We start from the raw sequence: 7,909 nt of genomic DNA, 5'->3' as shown, positions 1-7,909 counted from the left end.
TAATCAACAACCGTAGAGGCACACAGACAAAACCACACAATCCTCAGAGTGTCCTTTTGAGGGCAGGATCTCAAGTGCATCATTTAAAGGCTTTGGGCAGAACTAAGTAAAACTTTTCAATGTGCAAACACAGACATCAACCATTGACACATTTGCAGAATTAAAGACTACTTACTTGCTGATAAATAATGATTTCTGCCAATTTTTATATATACTGTATATATATATATATATATATATATATATATATATATATATATATATATATATATATAAATACACACACACCATTTTATTTATCTTCAAATGGTAATTTTGGGTTCATAAAATATTTTCAAATATATTTTATGACTAAGAATTATATATAAAAAAATATGTAAAATATATTTAGACTAAGGATATATTAAAAATGGGCAATAAGGAAAACATGAAAAAATATTTAGAATATTTATATATTTAAATATATTTTTAACATCTATATTACCACACACACACACACACACACACACACACACACACACACACACACACACACACACACACACACACACACACACACACACACACACATATATATATATATATATTAGTGCTTTCAAATTATTAATCTCATCCAAAATAAAAGTTTTTGTTTACTTAATATATATATATATATATATATATATATATATATATATATATATATATATATATATATATATCATAATATATAGTGTGTGTGTGTGTGTGTGTATACTGTGTATATTTATTATGTATATATAAATACAAACACATGCATGTATATATTTATGTATACAAACACATGCATGTATATATTTATGTATACAAACACATGCATGTATATATTTATGTATACAAACACATGCATGTATATATTTATGTATACAAACACATGCATATATATATTTATGTATACAAACATATGCATGTATATATTTATTTATACAAACACATGCATGTATATATTTATGTATACAAACACATGCATGTATATATTTATGTATACAAACATATGCATGTATATATTTATTTATACAAACACATGCATGTATATATTTAAGACAAGTGACACCTTGAAATGTGAAAAAGATTGCCAAGTTTATACACATAGTTCAGAGAACATCTTTTCTGCTTATGTAAAAGGCAAACACTTTTGGGGGCTTGATTGGTAAGGTTATGAGCAATTTTAATCTGTCAATGAGTATTTTCATAAGTAATATGTTTTGCTATGAAGTAGTAGCTTGAGACCATGAGTTATTCAGAAGATCTTCTCTCAGGATGTTGTTCATCAGTCTTTTACATCAAAGTTTTACTCAAGCGTCATTAATTTGTTATAGCCGTCAGATTCTCAAAAGCTCTTGACAAAAAAAGGGAAATGCGAGACAGACAGAAATTGAAAATGAAATGTGCTGACGAGAAGAGCTACTTCCTGTCTTAAGCGCTGGTGAAAACACATCTCCTGACATCAACAAATGGCCTTTGACATCTAATTTGCATTCCAACTGCACTGAGTTCATCCGGTTTTGGAGTTTCAGGATTGTGCCTCCATTACAAGTGAATAGAGAACACCTTTCAAATTCCATTTCACTTCCTGAATTGACTCTGGATTCAGCCAGCAAAAATGATGCATTCATTCCAATTTCAGTTTAAGGAAAAGAAAGATTAAAATGGATTAATTTCTATGAATTTTATATAATTGCCTGCTTCAGTATGAAATTTCATATACACATGTTTTCATGCAACATATGGGGCATTTCCGGAATTTTAGATGATCTTAGCAATCAGTGTTCTGAATGGTACTATATAAATTTGTATTTAAATTATATTACATATTGCATAATAAATTCACTTTTACGAACCATGGTGAAAGAACACTTTTGATGTCAACATCCTTTTTTTTCTCTACTTTTCTAAATTCACCTTAAACTATCTGGTAGACATGTTGTAGTGCTGTATGAGAAATTTTAAATATTGGTAAAAATATTAAAATATTAGAAAATTGGTAGTTGTGGTTAATCAGCCTAAATAATTAATAGTCACAATAAAGCAACAACTATTATTATTTGATTTTTTTTTATTAGTTTCTACGAGTTTGTTTTTAAGATTACTTTTATTTGATATTTATATTATAATTTTGAATTCAGTTATAATCTGTTTTGTATAAATTTAAGTTCAAACAATATGAACTTTCTTCCCAGATGTCCTTCACTGCGACGCCGGGACACCACGGACCCTGGGTGCATCCACAGCGGAGGACGCGAGCCGGGTCCCGGGCGACGACTTCTCCCCCTCCTGCCTTCGACATCTCCATCCGGAACCGCTTCGCTCCCCTCCGCGAGACAGGACGCGACGCAGTGATCATCGGAGACTCCATCGTCCGACATGTAAGTGCTACGTTAGCCGAAGGTAAAGTGCACACTCATTGTTTGCCTGGTGCTCGTGTTCTCGATGTTTCTGCGCAGATACCCGCGATCCTGAAGGTCGACGAGAGCCCCAGAGCGGTCGTGCTTCACGCCGGGGTTAACGACACCACGCTGTGGCAGACGGAGACGCTGAAGAGGGACTTCAGGAGCCTGATCGAGACGGTTCGCAGCACGACGCTCGCGGCGCCGATCATCGTGTCAGGACCACTGCCCACGTATCGACAAGGACACGAAAGGTTCAGTAGACTTTTTGCTTTAAATGAATGGTTGTTATCATGGTGTAAAGAACAGAAACTGCTATTTGTTAATAACTGGAATCTTTTCTGGGAGCGTCCTAGGCTGTTTCGCGCTGATGGATTACACCCCAGCAGAATCGGAGCGGAGCTGCTCTCTGACAACATCTCCAGGACACTTCGCTCCATGTGACTTGTAAGACAATTCTCTAATAACTATTATGATGAGTTTTGTTCCACCCGCTTAAATGATAAAAGTACTTGCGCTGTAAAAACTATTAAGACTGTGTCTGTTCCTCGAATAGTGAGGTCAAAATATAATGTAGGATCTAGAAAAAATCTTATCGTAATTAAACCAGAAAAATGTAAAGTAAATGAACAAAAACAGTTTTTAAAGTTTGGGCTCATAAATATTAGATCACTCACACCCAAAGCAGTTATTGTAAATGAAATGATCACAGAAAATAGTTTTGATGTACTCTGCTTGACTGAAACCTGGCTAAAACCAAATGATTATTTTGGTCTAAATGAGTCTACTCCACCGAACTACTGTTACAAGCATGAGCCCCGTCAGACTGGTCGTGGGGGGAGGTGTTGCAACAATATATAGTGATATTCTCAATGTTACCCAGAAAACAGGATACAGGTTTAACTCTTTTGAAATACTTCTGCTAAATGTTACACTGTCAGACATGCAAAAGAAATCTAATGTATCTCTTGCTCTGGCTACTGTGTATAGACCACCAGGGCCGTATACAGAATTCCTAAAAGAATTTGCAGATTTCCTCTCAGACCTTCTAGTTACAGTTGATAAGGCGCTAATCATGGGAGATTTTAATATTCACGTTGATAATGCAAATGATACATTAGGACTTGCGTTTACTGACCTAATAAACTCCTTTGGAGTCAAGCAAAATGTCACCGGGCCCACTCATCGTTTTAATCATACACTAGACCTAATTATATCGCATGGAATCGATCTTACTGCTATAGATGTTGTACCCCAAAGTGATGATGTTACAGACCATTTCCTTGTATCGTGCATGCTGCATATCACTGATATTAACTATATGATATTAACTATATGTCTCAGCGTTACCGTCTGGGCAGAACTATTGTTCCAGCCACCAAAGAAAGATTCGCAAATAACCTGCCTGATCTATCTCAACTGCTATTTGTACCCAAAAATACACATGAATTAGACGAAATTACTGACAACATGGGCACTATTTTCTCTAATACATTAGAAGCTGTTGCCCCCATCAAATTGAAAAAGGTTAGAGAAAAACGTACTGTGCCATGGTATAACAGTAATACTCACTCTCTCAAGAAAGTAACTCGTAGTCTTGAACGCAAATGGAGAAAAACTAACTTGGAAGTTTTTAGAATTGCATGGAAAAACAGTATGTCCAGGTATAGACAGGCTCTAAAAACTGCTAGGGCAGAGCATATCCACAAACTCATTGAAAATAACCAAAACAATCCAAGGTTTTTATTTAGCACAGTGGCTAAATTAACAAATTACCAGACGCCACCTGATTCAAATATTCCACCAACGTTAAATAGTAATGACTTTATGAATTTCTTCACTGATAAAATAGATAACATTAGAAATACAATAGCGAATGTAGATTCTACAGCGTCTAACACTTCAGTTTCATCCATCGCACCCAAAGATTAACTGCAGTGCTTTACAAATATAGGACAGGAAGAGCTAAATAAACTTATCACTGTATCTAAACCAACAACATGTTTATTAGATCCTGTACCCACTAAATTACTAAAAGAGCTGTTACCTGTAGCCGAAGAACCGCTTCTCAATATCATTAACTCGTCGTTATCTTTAGGTCACGTCCCAAAACCATTCAAGCTGGCGGTTATCAAGCCTCTTATTAAGAAACCAAAACTAGATCCTAGTGTACTGGCAAATTATAAGCCTATTTCAAATCTTCCATTTATGTCTAAAATTTTAGAAAAAGTTGTGTCTGCTCAATTGAGCACCTTCCTGCATAAAAATGATCTGTATGAAGAATTTCAGTCAGGTTTTAGGCCCCACCATAGCACAGAAACTGCACTTGTTAAAATTACAAATGACCTGCTCCTTGCGTCAGATCAAGGCTGCATCTCATTTCTAGTCTTACTTGATCTTAGTGCAGCGTTCGACACCATAGATCATGACATACTCATAGATCGATTACAAAACTATACAGGTATTCAAGGGCAGGCTCTAAGATGGTTTAGATCCTACCTGTCCGATCGCTACCATTTTGTTTATTTAAATGGGGTGTCATCTCATTTATCATCAGTAAAATATGGAGTGCCACAAGGATCCGTCCTAGGTCCCCTTCTATTTTCAATATACATGTTGCCCCTTGGTAATATTATTAGAAAATACGGAATTAGCTTCCACTGTTATGCTGATGATACTCAGCTATATATCTCAACGAGACCAGATGAAACTTCCCAATTATCTAAGCTAACAGAGTGTGTTAAAAATTTAAAAGATTGGATGACAAATAATTTTCTCCAATTAAATTCGGATAAGACAGAGATATTAATTATTGGACCAAAAAACACCACACAGAATCTTGTAGATTACAATCTGCAGCTAGACGGATGTACTGTTACTTCCTCTACAGTCAGAAATCTGGGTGTTATATTGGACAGCAAATTGTCTTTTGAAAATCATATTTCCAATGTTACAAAAACTGCATTCTTCCATCTTAGAAACATTGCCAAGCTACGAAACATGTTATCTGTTTCTGATGCAGAAAAGCTAGTTCATGCATTCATGACCTCTAGACTGGACTATTGTAATGCACTTCTAGGTGGTTGTCCTGCTTCGTCAATAAACAAGCTACAGGTAGTCCAAAATGCAGCAGCTAGAGTCCTTACCAGGTCAAGAAAATATGATCATATTACCCCAATTTTACAGTCTCTGCACTGGCTACCTATTAAGTTCTGTATCAGTTACAAATTATCATTACTTACCTATAAGGCCCTAAATGGTTTAGCTCCTGCGTACCTAACTAGCCTTCTACCACGCTACAACCCATCACGCACCCTAAGGTCACAAAACGCTGGACTTTTGGTAATTCCTAGGATAGCAAAGTCCACTAAAGGAGGTAGAGCTTTTTCACATTTGGCTCCCAAACTCTGGAATAGCCTTCCTGATAATGTTCAGGGTTCAGACACACTCTCTCTGTTTAAATCTAGATTAAAAACGCATCTCGAACGCCAAGCATTCGAATAATGTATCTCTTAAATTGTGAGTGTAGTAGGGATGGGACGATAACCGGTTTTATTGAAAACCGTGATAAAATGTGCTGAAGGTTAGTAATATCGTTTAAAAATGAATTATCATTAAAACCGTGTTTGATTATCGCGGTTTTAATAACTCGCTATTAAATCATGTCCAGCCAGCAACAGTCTGACGCAAGCGCAGCGCACAATGTTTTTTTGTTTTTTTTTCGAGAAGGAATGGCGAAAGTCAGTGACTTTTCTATGCTTTTCTATGCTTCTACACTTTTCATTGTAAGGAAGGAAATGCCACAGAATTTAATCTTTCTTTAAATTAAGTGCATAGAGTTGCTTGTTTTATTAGTTGTTTGTTGATTATTAAATATAAAACTTGCTGAAATGTTTTCAGTGTGAGCATCAACTATTTTTGAACACTTTCATCTCGTTTCAACAAAACCGTGATAATATTGATAATCGTGATAATTTTAGTCACTATAATCGTGATATTAAATTTTCATACCGTCCCATCCCTAGAGTGTAGTTGCATCTGCATTTTTATTCTTTAGCTTGGGTTAAACTAATTTTACTTTGTTGGATCAGCAGCTATGCTAATGATGTCTCTATTTTGTTTCTATGTTTTGCCACGGGATTTACATCCCGTGGTAACTAGGATTTACACAAGCTCCAGTCTGGATCCAGAACACCTGAGAAGAGATGATGCTGACCCTCAGAGGACCCCAGATGATCCTAACCTTGAATCAACAAACAGAACTAACAATTATTGCTACATGTGTGACTGCATCATATAATTACTATTAATTAATAACATTGATAGTTCATCGTCTAGCTGACTACGTCTTGTATTATTAATATTTTTTTTTATTTTTTCTAAAATCCTGTCAAACGTGCACAAACTACTAGCTACTACTAAATATTGTAGAAACATAATTTTCTGTAAAGTTGCTTTGTAACAATTTGTATTGTAAAAAGCGCTATACAAATAAACTTGAATTGAATTGAAAAAGTTCAAACAATATGACGTTAATTAGCTAAAAATTAATTAGCTTGTGCATAATAATAATAATAATAATAATAATAATAATTATTATTATTATTACTTATTTTTATATTTACATTGTACATTTACTGTTTGTTTTGGATTGCAATTTTGAAATTGTATTTATTGTCAGTATTGGATTTAAGGTAAGTGAATCAGCATAAATAAAAATATGCATAACAGCAAAAACAACAACAACAATATTATTATTATTATTATTATTATTATTAATATTGTTGATGTTGTTGTTGTTGTTGTACCTTTCAATGTTTGCACTGGATTGCAAATTTGAATGACAGTTTTTGTTTCAGTTCAATTTCTATGTGTTGCAGCCACTAAAGAGCTAAAGGCTCGTGAACTGAAGGAAGCCGAATCTTAAATTCTGAATATAAGATCTCGAGGAGATCTGAGCAGACTGTTCTCTTGCCACACAGACAAGACTTTGATCTCTGATGTGGTAAAAAAGAGCTGAAAGAGCTTGTTCCTCAGCGGATCACTTTCATTCCTCCAAGAGCAGAAGTGGCTTCAAACCGAATGGTTAGTGGCCTGCGGTTAAAGGGACCCCCATTTGATAGAGCCTGGCCCTCTGCTCTCATCTCTACAAGAGCACTATAGCATCTGTGATCATAGTCCTCCTGCTGTCTCCTTTCTCTGCAACTGCCTTTGTATTTGTTTTTAACATCCCCTTTCTGCTCCTCACACACACTGGTTGAAGGCGGCTGTCAGTAGGACATGTGTTCGACCGGACTGGATTTACATTCATGAGTCATCAGCTGCTTTAAATATTATTTGCCATTCATTATTCTAAAACAACAACATAGTTGTGTGACTTTTCCGTTTATTTATTCAGTTTAAAGGTAAAGCTGAAGGTTAAATGAATTCATGCTCATCATATCCTTATAAAAATGTCCTTTGATGTATAGTATAATTGTAGCACTAAATGATTAACATATATC

This window comes from Carassius carassius, chromosome 20 (genome assembly GCF_963082965.1).
Source record: "Carassius carassius chromosome 20, fCarCar2.1, whole genome shotgun sequence".
Classification (NCBI taxonomy): Eukaryota; Metazoa; Chordata; class Actinopteri; order Cypriniformes; family Cyprinidae; genus Carassius; species Carassius carassius.
The sequence above is the reverse complement of the archived record's forward strand: the minus strand, read 5'-3'. Positions refer to the sequence as shown.